Source organism: Leuciscus leuciscus (genome assembly GCF_965113295.1).
Source record: "Leuciscus leuciscus genome assembly, chromosome: 12".
Taxonomy (NCBI): Eukaryota; Metazoa; Chordata; class Actinopteri; order Cypriniformes; family Leuciscidae; genus Leuciscus; species Leuciscus leuciscus.
The window spans coordinates 20,702,585-20,718,114 of record NC_138736.1 but is presented as its reverse complement, the minus strand read 5'-3'; the positions used below and the strand labels follow the sequence as shown (position 1 = coordinate 20,718,114).

The following is a 15,530-nucleotide window of genomic DNA, read 5'->3' as shown; positions in this document are numbered from 1 at the left end:
CCATGAACACGTCCCCAAGCCGAGTCTGAGCACCGTCACTGTCTGTCCCTCTGAAGAGGTGAGGAAGCTGCTGTCATTCGATCGGCTGTTCCATGAACACGTCCCCAACCTGAGTCTGAGCACCGTCACTGTCTGTCCCTCCGAAGAGGTGAGGAAGCTGCTGTTATTCGATCGGCTGTCCTAAGAACATCTTCACGAGCCGAATACTTACCTGCTCTGTCCGTGGGGAAAGCTGAAGGCGAGAAGCCTCGGTCCGTCCTACAGGTACATTTCGACGAGTCCAGGAAACGAGAAGAAATTTCTGTCTGTCCCATAAGCACCTTTCTGACGAGTCGAAAAGACGAGAAGAAGCCATTGTCCCACCCACGAGCCAGTAGAGAAGAGGAATATTTCCCCCCCCCAGTTCCTCTTCCCCAACCGGGTTCCAGCCACGAATATTCTCAGCACTGTTTTTATTCTTTTAAATTAATAAAAGACCTACCTTTAAAAGTCATCCTGTTGTCTGCCTCTGGTGTCTGCTCCTCCGGAGTGTGGTAATTGTCCCTCGGCCCTAACATCGGTTACATTAACACTGTTGTTATAAATCCTTTTTTCTTTTTACAAATTCTAATAGATTAAATATTTTAGAATAATAGGCCTAAGCATGGTGCAGTTGAGACAGAGACAGCCAATTGTAATTTCTCAAATGCATTTAGTCATTTGTTGGTCTCATTTTTCATATTCTTTTTGTTGAGCAGCTTTAAGAAGAAAATTTGAGATCTCTGCATAATCTTGGATCCATGGCCAATAACATTTCTATCTCACTATCCCAGTTTTGACAGTGTTTGTGATTTCATAATTTGTTTTTTTATTCAATCTATCTCTAGATAAACAAAATGGAGTGACCAGTATCGTTGTTTTGCCAACAATAATAATTATTCTTTGACATTTTGTGTCTCTTTTTCTTAGCCAAAGAATAATTTTATCATGCTTTTAGCCCTATAGTTGTTTAATAATAGCCCTCAATATACACCCACTTGAGTCAGTCAATGTATTTTCTTTTTCATATAGGGCTGGACTGGTACCTACTGTACCTACTTTTAGTAAGGCAAGTTCTTCGTTGCAGGAAATAGCAAGCTATTTCTGTTTTTTTCAATATGAAGCAATAATCTAACTTTGATTATCTGAGTATAATACAGTTAAATAATTTTCCCTATCATAAAATCAAACTTCAATCTTTCTTTTATATTGGCATGCTAGGTTCATGAATCAACAATTTCCATTTACTACAATTCTAAGATTGCTGTAAATTATTTGTGACTGTTGAAGCTTGGTCACTGCACAAGTTATTTTTGTTAACACAAACTTATTTATCTGCAATGGAACAATTTTCAGGGATAAAACAGGGATAACGAGTTACAAATTTTAGACGTCTTCAGATATAATATATTAAGAACATGCAATCTTATTTATATTTATATATTAATATATATTATTAGGCTACATTTATTGAATAAATATATATCTTTTAACTTATTTTATACTACAATAATCTACAAAGTTACAGTTTTTCTCGATTGCTTAAACACATTTCTTGAAACTATGCCTCGTATTCTCAAAACAGTAAACACAAATCCATAAAGTCTCACCCAGTTCCCCAAACATCCTATTTTCATGTCAAAATGAATCTCTACACTCAAAACCATTCACTCTTGCTGAAAAAACAAACTTTGCCCTCAGACATCACACACAAGCCCTCACAAACACACACACTACAACATAGTCTTACACACTGGTACAATAAATTCATAACAACATTTCCAAAACTGGTAAGTTATGTTGCTTGTGGTTCCCCCCATCACAAACCTTTTCACACGATGAACACAAAAGACACAACCAATGGATACATTGGCACATTTTTATTAATTCATGTACTACAACACACACACACACACACACACACACACACAAATTCCCTGTTTTAGTCTTTTTTATTTATTTATGTTCTCCGTTAAAAAAATATTTATATTTACTTACAGTTTTTTTTCAATTGCTAACATCCTTTTTCCAATCTGTAGTCACATTTTCAAAACTCTAAACACAATTAGCACAACATCTGTCTGTTCCCCCTGCGCAAAGTTACCTCCAGATGACGTAGTTTCAACGGTGTGCTTGTCCGTCCTATGTCGGTATCAGGAGGGTGCAGACTGTGACGCCAATCAACGTATTTTTCCGCCGTCTACCGAACTTCCTGTATCGACTTCCACAGGACTTCTGTTTAAGGGCTAAATGTAGTCCAGATATGGTCGTTGTGGACGTCTCATTTTGGTCCCCTATGGGTGCAGACTGTAACGCCAGACGACGTCTTTTTCTGTCGTCTAATGATTGTCCTGTACTAACGACCAGAGGACCTCTGTATTCGCTTTTGGCTAAGCCACACCCTAGAATGTAGATTGACCAATCACAGCGCAGCCAAGAGCGAGCTCCGACAGAGGCCCGACACTTTTTCACAGCGCTCCATTGACTTTAACACAGGAGTCTCATATTTTTGGTCTCGGCAGACTATTACCGTCCAAAATATGGTTAAACGTTGTGCCTGGGGCATTTGTAACACAGATACGCGTTTCCCAGAGAGGTTGGAGGGGGGTGTCCGTTTTTTTTCCCTTCCCAAAACCGAAGTCAAATCCTGACAAGTGTCGTCTTTGGATTAAACTGTGTGGACGTCCTCACAGTCAGCTAAACCCCTCAAGGATCAACAAGCACACTTTTGTGTGCTCTAAGGTACATTTTGCTTTTAACCTTACTGTGAAGTTATACTAGTTAGACAGTTTTATGCTGTTTTAGGTTATGATTTTGGTTCTCTACCCTAATTAATGAAGAATCAAGGTGCTAGCAAGCAAGCTTAGCGAAAGTTTAGTTATCACGTAAGTCAGGATTGTATGTTTTGACTAGCGGCTGGATGTTAGCTAACTTTGTTATTCAAGATACAAACACCTAACGTTACTGTTATAGACACGCTGTTGTGGTAGTTTTGAAGGTGACTAACATTACCGCCATCGTGTTGCCACACTACAACAATATTTTACATTACTATTTCAGCATTTTGTCAATGGGGAACCAAGTCCCGAATTCCCAAATCCAGTCCCTGCTATTCATGGTGAAGGAAGTGCAGTCAAAGGTCGAAGACTGCCGACTAAAAAGTAAGAGTTATAATAAAATAATTAAATTGCAGAAAGAATATTACAGCCACAACACAGTATCAGAATAATATCAAACACTTTAATCAATTTCACATATATTTACAGAGGCATTTCCACAGTATCAGAATAATATCAAACACTTTAATCAATTTCACATATGTATTTACAGAGGCATTTCCACAGTATCAGGCTCATCAGTGCAAGATACCACATCAGAGGAGTTGTCCATGGTCATTGAAACAGGTAAGCTACAGTTCATGTGACTGTTGTGGACTCTCACTGCACATTGTAGGGAGAAAGTACTCAAAAAAGTAACAGTCAAGTTTATCTTTTATTTTCCTCCACATCTCAGGATCAAACCAAATTCGCTCCAGGTGATAGTCACTTTCACATAACACAAAAAGGTCACACCATGGCATCCCAGTTATCCCCAATTGTCCCATGATTTGGAAGTAATATTCGTGTGTACAATTGAGCCTGTAAGTGTCATCACTAACCTGTTTAAGGTACTGGCAATCGGTGTAACTGATTTTCATTGGACATTTAATTTCTAGAAGACCATAGGTTTCATTCTCACCACTCTTAACCCTTCTGTCAGGGGATGTACCCAAATAGGGGGCGTTAGGGTTGATAACAAACCCACACACTTGAACTTCATTACCAGTGATGACCGCATACTGGGCTGCAGCGGCTGGCTCAAGCTCCAGGCCTCTCTTCATGGCTTTTGTCATAATGTTCTTCTTCTTCCTCTGCATGATGGTGGCAAGTTGTTCAAAATCGGCTCTTCTAGAGAATATTCTCTTGAAGGAGGATGAGGTTAGGCGAATAGAGCGGACATGATGCCAGATATTGTTGCTACTCTGCTGTCTGGTGTTTTTCTCAAGTGCCTCTGCCTCAGGTTTTGAGACTACCATGGTACTGAACCTTTCCATCTGCACTTCATTAAGGGCAGTACAGAAAGAGCCTGGCTGTGGTGGCAAAGGGAATGCTGGGAAGTCAGTGGAGTTTGCCTGGGAGGATGCTTGTGAAGTGTTGTCCAATAGTGGGAGCTGTATGCAATGAAGAAAAAAAAAAAAAAAACATTTATTATTTACATTATGTTTCCTGTTTCCATGTTCCATGTTTTTTTTAAATTATTATTATTTTTTAACTAGGCCTCATTTTAATAATTTCATTGTTATGTTTTTACACAGAAAACCAGATTCACACAGCAGACCAGATTCACACAGAGGATCCACACCAGGATCGCACAGAGGACCAAGAGGAAGTAAATCGATTAAAAAGGCAACTTGCCGATAAAGAAAAAGAAAATGCCTTGCTGAGGGAAGAGATTAAAACTTATCAAGCATCTCACCCACTCACCCACACCACACCCACTCAAGCTCATTTACCAACTCACACCAGAGACTATATCTAACTGCAGTGTGCCTGAGTACTTTAAGTACTGCACAGGTTTTAATTATGATGAGTTCAACAAGCTGTGTGCATTTTTCAGGATACCCAGCACTGCAACAGATACACAAACACTTAGCCCTGTGACATACCACAGAGTAGATCAGCAGATCAACCTCATGCCTTTACGACAACAGTTCCTACTCGTGCTTATGAAGCTGAGGCAAAACTTTGATCTGAAAGAGCTGGCCTTCAAATTTCAAGTTCCAGAACGAACTGTTAGTACTTTATTCAATTCATGGATTGATTTCATGTATGGTAGACTAGGCAACATGTCTATTTGGCCACACAGGGACAGGATAACAGAAAACATGCCTGACAACTACAGAGCAGAGTTCCCAACAACCTTTGCAATTCTTGATGGTACAGAGATTAAGATAGAGAAACCAACATCACTGTTACTTCAAAGTCAGACTTACTCAAACTACAAATCTGCCAACACACTTAAATGCCTTATTGCCTGTGATCCTCGTGGCGCCATTATCTTTGTATCCACACTTTACACGGGATCAATCTCAGACCAAGAGATATTTAGACAATGTGGAATCAAAGATTTACTGAAAGGTCTGCTTCAGTGTGGCTACCTTAAGGCAGGTGATGGGCTCATGGTGGATAAGGGTTTTCTTATTGAGAAGGATGTAAAGGAGCTTGGGCTTAATTTGAACATTCCCCCCTTTGCCAAATCAAATAGTCAGATGTCAGCTACAGACGTTGAGATGACAAAGAAAATAGCCAAACACAGAGTACATGTAGAAAGAGCCATAGCCAAAGTGAAGAAATTTAAAATGGTTTCTGGAAGGATCCCTAATGTCAGGCTTGGAAACAAAAATCATGTATGGTTTGTGGTCTGTATGCTGTCCAATTTCCAGCCGAACATTATAAAAGCATAGGATCCAGCTCAATGATCTGTCTGTACACACAGCTAAGATAAGCTCCTGAATTTGAATGTTTTTATGTTTTAACTGACATTGTTGATAAATCAATTACTGTGTTATTATTGTGAATGAAATCAAATGTATGTTGGCTATGTGACTGTAATAAAATGTCTCCCTGCAAATGATAAGAAATGAGTCATTATCTTTAACAGTTTTACATCTGCTTTACCTGGTAGCTCAAGCCACTTCCAAGAGGGTACTTCTCCTGACCTATTACTACATCTATCGGGGGTTTGCTTGCTATGTAGCACATAGGTGTCCCTGTCAGCTCTCTCAATAACAACAAATCCTGATCTGTTACCTCGGAGATGGCCCTGTGACATGGAAAAGTCATACATTTCTACTTATGTCAAGTGATCTGAAATACAAAATACATTTCTGCTTATGCCATGTGCTCTCAAACACATACATCAAATTAAAGGGATACTCCACTTTAAAATGAAAATTCTGTCATCATATACTCACCCTCATGTTGTTTCAAACCTGTATGAATGTCTTTCTTCTGCTGAACAGAAAGGTAGATATGAAGAAGAATATCAGTAACCAGACAGTTTCTGGTCCCATTGACTTCCATAGTAGGAAAAATATATACTATGGAAGTCAATGGGACCCAGAAACTGTCTGGTTACTGATATTCTTCTTCATATCTACCTTTCTGTTCAGCAGAAGAAAGACATTCATACAGATTTGAAACAACATGAGGGTGAGTATATGATGACAGAATTTTCATTTTAAAGTGGAGTATCCCTTTAAGTTGGTTATTATGGTGGAAGGACACAATGGGATAGCCAGCCTACATGGTGTTAAAAATCAACATATATATATATATATATATAAAAAAAAAAAAAAAAGACTATGCACAAAATTAGAGTACAAACTGGAATAAATAAATGCTCGACCTTACAATTATCCATATGGATTGCAGCTACTTGGACAATCTTTTGAAGGACTAGTTGTGACTCACCTGTCATTGCTGTATTGGCAGAAGATGGATCTCCGTTTTCGTTCCTTCTTGGCCCTGGCCACAACGACTGCTGTCACAGGCTGTGGTGCTACTTTGGCACCTCTTGGCTTATGCCATTGTTGAGGTAAGCTTGTGGAGGACTGGACATGCACCGTGTTTATATTTTGTGCCTTGCAGAGATCCAGGGTATGGATAAGCCCGATGATGTGCGCGCAAAACCCTGTGGAGCTAACCAAAACATCACCTTTTCAGCTAATGTTAACGTTACCTAGCATAAGTTACCGGTTGTTGATACGCTAGCACACGCTACTAATAAATACAACGTTATACTCGCGTAGTCCGTTTGCTTTGTAATAACGATTATAGAAGTGAATAGAGACCTACCCAGCTTTGCATGAACAGTGTTGCTCCTTGATATTGTTAGTCCCAGCCTCCGTATCGATTAGTAGGATATGCGGTGGTTAATTTTTTGACTGTGACCGGTATGCTTTTGCCTCTATTTGGATGCCGCCTTTTTCCTTGCATTTCACCTGTATGTCCTGAATATAGCCTTCGAACGCATATTGTAGCCCCTTTTGCCTACTTCTATCGGACACTTTATTTGCTGCTTTATAAAAGTTTGCTAAAATTTCAGCAGGAAGAGCTGTCACAGCAAAAGCCATGTTGATACCAAACCAGAGCTCAGATGAAGTTGTCGGACGTAGCAACAGTAACTAAGGGGGGCGGGGCTTAGCCAAAGGTGAATTGGGCTAAATATACTCCAAATGTGCACTGTTAGCAATTGATGTAATTTTTACAATAAATTTTACAACAACATGTTGTATTCATGTTTTTATTGTAAATGCAAATGCATGATGGGAAATTTATGGACAGTCCTGTAATTTTATTGTAACTACACTGTAGAAGCATTATTTTACAGCCACCGCATAGCATTGTGGGATCGCTGCTGTTTGAATTTTGAAATTGAGCGGCCAACGGTAATGTTACCAGAGAATCAAACATTTTTGGAAGAAGAACACATCTCAGGTATGAAACGTTAACATGAAATCTATTTTATAAGTATATGGATATATTAATACCGTTGATTTGAGTGAGTGCTGCTGATTGTTTCGTTTGGTATATTTCAGTAACATTAGCTTCAGTGACGTTCGCCCCGAGTCGACTGAAAACAACCTGAACTGACCGCAGTGAAGTGGCGTCTTCTTACTCAATCCATACGGAAAAGGAACCACATGCAGGTGTAAAGGTACGAGATATTCACAATTTTTCGTTTGGTATATTTCAGTGACATTAGCTAGGCACGTTAGATCCCTATAACGTTAGCTCAACTCGCCCCGACTCGACTCGCTCACTCCCGGTATAAACAACCTGAACTGACCCCAGTGAAGTGGCGGCGTCTTGCTCAATCCATAAGAAAAAGGTAAGCTACCACATCAGGTACAAGACACTAGATATTCACAATGGAAAAACAAACATGGTGAGTAGAATCGAGTCGAGCTGAGCTTGTAACGTAACGTTAATGGAAAACCACCACAATGACGATAGCTCAAATAAAGTTATCCCAGACTGTAAAAATAAGCATTAACGTTAGCCTGGTAAGCTTCCTTAGCTCAGGTTATTATTGCATTGATTACACTTGCTACCGGACAGGCTGTTGTAACGTTATTAGGACTTCTGTTTTGCTGTCTTGTAATCGGGGGTCTTGAAGTCGTGGTTTGCACACTAGCATAAACGTAGCTTGTAGATTTTATGGTCACTGAATAACATTACTTAACTTACAGAATTAAACAAAGATACCAGGATTGTAATTTAATTAATATTTCAAATAACGAGATTGAAATATGGGCTTTAATTAAATGACAATGTTGGTATCTTCATTTAATTCTGTAAGTTAGCTATAACGTTAACTGTGATAAAAGCTGAATATAGCATCTGGTATGTTCAGATGTTATAACTTTACTTTGTGCTTGGCCTGTCACAGTTCTGTCACCTCGGTCTGGATTTTCTCATGGGTTTGTGACAGGGCTGTGACACGCCCGGTTTGTCATGTGTTTATGTTCAGTCTGGTCCTGTGTGAGCACATGAGTGTCTTGTTGTTTCTTGTGCCATGTGCTCTCGTCTAATTGTCAACCCCGCCCATCTTGTTATCTCGTTATTGGTTTATTTCCCCCACCTGCCTGCCTTGTTACCTCTTTTCTTTGTTAGTCTATTTAATCTCCTTGTGTTTGCTGTCTGGTGCCGATTCGTTGTATTGTTACGTGTTCCAGTTTGTAGCCTCTCATTTATGCCTAGGGTTGGAGTTTGTACCTTTCCAGTTTGGCATCCGAATAAATCACTCTGCATTTGAATCTACGTCTCTTGTCTACTTCACGTGACATGGCCAACCAGGGTGAATGAGCAGGCATGTAAGCTGTCTTTATATAAAATAAACTGCGCGTGCGCAACTTAAACCAACCAGCATCGTCATTAAATATTTTTAAGCCTGGGTTCTGTGGAAAGGCTTTCACTGCTCTCTTTGTGTTCAGAGAAGGCAGCAAATTATCAGTAGCATTAAAATCAAGTTAACCATTTTGTTTCTCAAATTATATGTGGCTGCCTGGCAGACTGTATGGAATATTAAAATAATAATAGATTTGTAATTGGTATTTGTTGTGTGATTGGTAATGTTTACATTTTGTATTCCCTAGCCCTCTGCCACAGCTGCTGATATCCAGAGAGAGACCCTACCAAGCACACCTTGCTTAACTGTACAAGGTATATTCTTCCCTTGTTTTGTTAAAAGGGTAGTTCACTTTTAAATGAAAATTACCCCATGATTTACTTACCTTCAAGCCATTCTTTCAGACAAATACAATCTGAGTTATACAAAAAACAACAACAAAAAAGACAGACACATCCAAGCTTTATAATGTTAGTGGATCAGTTTGAAGCTCAAAAAAGTGCATCTATCCATCATAAAGGAGCTCCACGCGGCTCTGAGGGGTTAATAAAGGCCTCCTGAAGCGAAGAGTTTGTGTAAGAAAAATATCCATATTTAACACGTCACAAAGTAAAATTCTAGCTTACGGCCAAACAGCCATATGTAGTCTACTTGCATTGAAAGTGCAACTTACGCAACTTATGACGTCAGAAGTAGCGTAGTGTGTCATGGCGTAGTGTAAATATCAGCAGTACGTTGCATAAGCTGCGCTTTAGAGTAAAATCTGTATGTTATTGTTCTTTTGGCCGGAAGCTAGTAATTTTACTTCATGTAAGAAAAATATTAATATTTAAAACTTTACAAACTCATTGCTTTGCTTCTGAAGGCCTTTATTAACCCATCAGAACTGTGTGAAGCACTTTAAAGGGATAGTTCACTTTGAAATTAATTTTTGGTATGTTTTAGCTTACCTCAAGGGCATCCAAGATGTAGGTGTCTTTTTTTCCGCAGTAGTTTCAATTTTGATATTTTTAGGTCAAACCGTTCTTGTCTGTCAGTCAAATAATGCAGGTCTCAAAACACAAGCACAGAGTCCAAATTAAAACAATTCCCCGTCGTCCAAATTAAACAATTCCCCATCGTAAGTACACATTGATGGCCTAAGACACAAAACGAGCGGTTTGTGTGAGAAAACGAACAGTATTTATATCGTTTTTACCGCTTATACGCAGACATGTCCAAGTGATCTGATCTGACGTGTACGCAGACTGGTGCATAGATATATACACACTAGATGTCACCTTGTCTACGGCAGTTCATTGGAACGAATGTCTTTAAGGCGACATCTAGTGTATATATACCTATGCACCAGTCTGCGTGCACGTCAGATCAGATCACTCGGACATGGCTGCGTATAAGCGGTAAAAACGATATAAATACTGTTCGTTTTCTCACACAAACCGCTCGTTTCGTGTCTTAGGCCATCAATGTGTACTTACGATGGGGAATTGTTTAATTTGGACGACGGGGAATTGTTTTAATTTGGACTCTGTGCTTGTGTTTTGAGACCGTGACCATAGACCTGCATTATTTGACTGACAGACAAGAACGGTTTGACCTAAAAATATAAAAATTGAAACTACTGCGGAAAAAAAGACACCTACATCTTGGATGCCTTTGAGGTAAGCTAAAACATACCAAAAATTAATTTCAAAGTGAACTATCCCTTTAATGATGGATATATGCACTTTTTTGAGCTTCAAACTGATGTTGCAATCCACTGCCATTATAAAGCTCGGAAGCATCAGTGTAACAGGGCGAACAAGACGTGAGGCGTGCGGATCCATGTGCAAGCTTTTATTTATAAACATGGTAAACAGGTATGGTACGGGCAAGACACAAGAGAGATCCTAGGGCAAGCGTGGGTCTACGATCGGTGAACAATATCCAACAGGGCAAGGCAGAGAGATAATCCAGGTACACAAGCAATGATCCAAACGAGGGGCAAACAGAGTCTGAAGGGCAAGGCAAAGGGTTAATCCAGGAAACACAGGCAGATATCAAAACAGGCAAGGCAAGATTTAAAACAACTGAGTGGGCTTCGTAGAGTAGCTGTCGCTAGGATATGCGCTATACAATACTCGACGATCACAAAGAGAATGTCCAAGGCTTATAAAGAGTGTGTGATTGGGTGATAGTGATTGTGAGATAGTTCTCAGCTGGGAGCGTGATTAGTGTAATCAGCTGTGTGTGTTGTCCGTGCAATGGATGATGGGAAATGCAGTCCAGTGTGCTGTGTGAGATTCAATATGATGGAGAAGCGACCTCTGGTGGCTATCGGGCGGAAGGCCACAGACCAGATTCGTGACAATCAGGGTGTTTATTAATATAACTCTGATTGTAAATATATTGTGAATTTTATCCGTTTCTAGGTCAGGATTTCTTTTTCAAATGGTTAAAATGTGCATAAAAAAGTTGGATGGAGACCCAGCTATTACTGTTAAGTGTCTGTTCTATGTTCTAAGTTGGTATTCCCATGCAGGACATTTATGTGTAAACAGAAGAGTCTGACGGACATCAGTTTAACATTACGACTTTCATTAATTAATTAAATAAAACATTTTGAAGTGTGGTTAAGGTATTTAGCAGATGCTTTTGTCCAAAGCGTCATTCGATATACAGTGCATGCATACAATGACATTATATATTTACAAAAAACAATGTAAAAGCCAATTCTAAATGTTAAGTTGTTAATATTAAATAAATACATCAAAATCATTTTCGTTTATGAGAAAGTAGGAATAGGTTACTTTTGTTTTTTACACAGTATTTGTCATTATTTAACAGATATGAAAACTTAACTTTTTTTCCTCTCTCTCGGTTTTCAGAACTTTTTGTGGAATCAACTCCCAGACGGGCTGCAAAGCAGAGAAGAGATACGGGCTCAACGCACCTGTTTACACCCTCCTAAGAAAACAGTTTTTAATAAAAGATTAAAAAGATATCATTGTGTTTTTAATTGCCTAATACGGATAATTACAGCATTGTATTGTAATATTTACAAATAACAGGATATATACAGTACATTGAATTACAATATAATATTTTAATTCTGTCCTGTAAAAATACAGGAAATTCCTGGCAACTGAGTTGCAGTAAATATACAGTAAATTGAAATAAATTACAGCATTTTACTGTAATTATGCTACTATAATCACAGTAGCACTGCTCTGCTGTGCAAAGGCAAAAGACCGTAACTTCGTTTTTGGTCGAAAATGAGTTATTTATATTTTTGGCACATTCAAGACTTCCTTTATCATGTGGATGAGTATCTTGAATCAATTCCGTTGTTTTTTCGAGAAAATTAGTTGTCTTAACAGTAACTTCCAAAAGCCCATGAGAAACAAAGGCAGAACACCGTAACATCAGTTACCGCTCTTTGGCTTTGTTTTGGAACGCTCAAATTGAGTTACGGTGCTCTGCCTTTGTTTAGCCGCGCGTCAATATGAAGTTACTGTGCCGGTGTTCTATAAAATAATGCTACCTACCAGATTGTATGGTTATCATCCTTTGTTTTAATGTCCATTAAAATTAAAATGACGGTGTAGCCTGTGTACTTTGTACAGCTGCTGCCATCAGTCCCTGTAACTTCTGATGTCCTCAGAGCTTTGTCCTGCATAAACGCGGTCAAAAGATTTAGTATGGTCTGAAACCGCTCCATCGACAAACGTGCGATAGCAGATGAATACAACCAAGAACTAAAGCCCCGCCTCACCCAGTTCAGGTAGCGGACCTAGTTGAAACACTCATGCATCTAGCTGGCAGAGTGCCAAAACTTCGCCGGCGACTTCAGCCCCGCCCTAAACACGGTCGAGCCAACGCTGGACTAATATATCTTTGGAGGTATTTTGTCATGTCAAATGTATTAATAATGCCATCAGAATGCAACCAAAGCACATGATAGCAATAGATGGCTATAAATAATTGTAAATCATACAAAATAAATGCCATGATCACTAGATTTTATACAGGTGTTACTATAATGATTTTGTTAATGGTGATCAGCAACCAAATATTGATAATGTGGAAGTTACTGCCTTTTGCCTTGGCATGACTTCTCACTTGGCATGACAATACAAAGGCAGAGTACAGTAACTTAAAAATAGTGGTCAAAAGTCAAGTTTGAGCTCATGATTTTTTTATGTATATAATTGTCATTACTAAAACATCTATTTGCCAGATTTCCAGTGTCCTACCTATAATTAATTTGGCGGGACAACTAAAAATCTTTAAAGTCATTTTTCTCAGTTCCACACTCTAGCGACTTTAGGTCTTTTGCCTTTGTAGGGCAGTGCTGTATAAATACATTACTTTATTGTAATCGTAAACAGTAATAATCCTGTATATTACTTGCTGTAAATTTACTGCAATTAGTTGCCAGGAATTTCCTGTAAAATTACAATACATTTTTAACAGTTTGGTCATTGAGGACTTCCAAGTTTGGTACCTTGAAGGTGCAGACTGTGACGCCAAATGACGTGTTATTTAGTCGTTAAACAAACGTCCTGTATTAACGTCCAGAGGACCTCTGGAGGTGCAGACAGTGCTTTTATACTGCACTGTTCATAACCTTTGTCTCATTTCAACTGTTCCAGTTCATTTTTCTGTAGCTTCATTTGATTGCTTCCCTTACCACCACATTACTGGAAACACATTCCAATCTAGCCTATTCCATCCATTTCCAGTTCAAACCTGCCTCTGAGCCAAACAAAACTACAGGAAAATTAACTGGTACAGAAAACAGGCCCTCCACCCTCTGGAAAGGGATAGGCATACAGTTATGCACAGAGGTTTAAGAAATCAATTCAATCCCCACTCATTTTTATTTTTTATTTTTTGTAAATATTTTTGGAAATACACTTCTTTGTGGTGCGTGTTTAAGGTGTTCTGAGGTGAAAGTTCTAATGGAGTCCTCCGTAGCAGTTTGGTCGAACTTCATAACTCCATCTGCACAAGTACAAAAACACACGTAATTACTATCATACAAAGGCACTCTGCAGTCATACATCAAGTCCCTCATTCTTTTTTTATCTGGCCTTACCTTGTAGTGCTCTGTATATTTTTGTGTTTCCGAAAGGCCTCTTGCCTTTTTGCCCCCTCCACTTCATATTAAAAGATGCCATTGCGGCATTAGAGAAGAGTCTAAAGGAAAATAATTTACATTTAGAAATCAATAGGAGAAAGTATGTTCTGTGGCCACAAACACATACACAAATAATATTCTGCATACACACAGTCATGTCAGTCAGGGGGGTTTATGATGAATGATGTTAGCTGCTACTTGTTAAGCTTCGGTGCAATGCGAAAGTTGTTTTCAAAAGTAGGCTAACTATGGCCAATGTTTAGCTAACGCTAGCTGATGGAGATGCACTCCCTACCCCACAACAGGTTTAGGTAGGCTAGTTTAAGACAATAACGCTAAAACAGCTAAAATTAGTAATGCATAATTTAACATAAACTTCACTAAGTTGACCGAATCTACCTTGAAAACAAGGATTTTTCAGATTTATCTCTTGCTTGAAGTTGCTGCCGTTCACTTTTCCTGTGGTGTTTCCTGTGGTACTACCATACCGCAGGCGGGACTTCCTGTTTCATATATATATGCGGACCAATTCCGGACGTCATCACGACGTGCAAACTACTTCTGCTTTAGACCTAGGCTACTCATGAATCACGTTGAAAAACAATGTTAATATTTAACATAAAAAAATGCATTCACGAAGCTAAGCATGTCAATGATTAATGCCTCAGTCAATCAAACATTTCCCTACATTCATTGTTCATGTCAATTTCCTTCACCTGTCTTAGACGTCCACATGGCGTCACAGTCTGCACCTTCGGGGAACCAAAATCTGACTTCCAAACATGACGTAGAAAAGACCTCATTTGGAGGTAACTTTGCAAACCTAGATCATGTCAATTTCCTTCACCTGTCTTAGACGTCCACATGGCGTCACAGTCTGCACCTTCAGGGAACCAAAATCTGACTTCCAAACATGACGTAGAAAAGACCTCATTTGGAGGTAACTTTGCAAACCTAGATCATGTCAATTTCCTGCACCTGTCTTAGACGTCCACATAACATCCAGAAAATTACCTATTCCGGCATTCAAATATTGAACATTATATTGACGTCCAGGTGGGGTCATGGTTAGATGTCCAAATAGCAGACCTAGATTGCACGTTGCATAAAGGTAAAAAATTGGTCTTGGACCGACTGACGCAATATAGACATGATCTGCCTGTCCAATAGACGTCTGATGTTTAGTGGGTTGTGACCATACCATTAACACAATTCATGTTGTTTTCACACAAAATGCAGTCAATTAACACGTTTCTAGAATGCTTACATTTTCTTTACATATAAGCATACTTAATACCAAAATCATGGATCTTTATAGTCTTTGTTTACAAATGCTTAAACGCAGCATGCCAGAAATGAAGACCTATTCTTCCAAACCATAGATACAGTATAAAGCCTATACTTCTGCAACAATATCAGCTCAAAAGTATTGAAACAA

General features: G+C 39.0%; 3 long non-coding RNA genes across 3 annotated transcripts; 2 read left to right on the top strand and 1 right to left on the bottom strand.

Moving 5' to 3' along the window:
* The first annotated feature begins 2,110 nt into the window (after positions 1 to 2,110).
* On the top strand, positions 2,111 to 6,139 carry LOC309511579. The gene is made up of 3 exons (XR_014210691.1): positions 2,111 to 3,179; positions 3,349 to 3,422; positions 4,373 to 6,139. It is a non-coding gene; the product is annotated as an uncharacterized lncRNA (long non-coding RNA).
* Positions 3,239 to 7,272, bottom strand: LOC309511588. Its single transcript, XR_014210699.1, has 3 exons — positions 6,915 to 7,272; positions 6,531 to 6,758; positions 3,239 to 4,228 (listed from the first exon to the last, which is right to left on the bottom strand). It is a non-coding gene; the product is annotated as an uncharacterized lncRNA (long non-coding RNA).
* A 29-nt stretch (positions 7,273 to 7,301) lies between these two features.
* LOC309511571 lies at positions 7,302 to 11,951 on the top strand. The gene is made up of 3 exons (XR_014210682.1): positions 7,302 to 7,776; positions 9,218 to 9,284; positions 11,838 to 11,951. It is a non-coding gene; the product is annotated as an uncharacterized lncRNA (long non-coding RNA).
* The last annotated feature ends 3,579 nt before the right edge of the window (positions 11,952 to 15,530 follow it).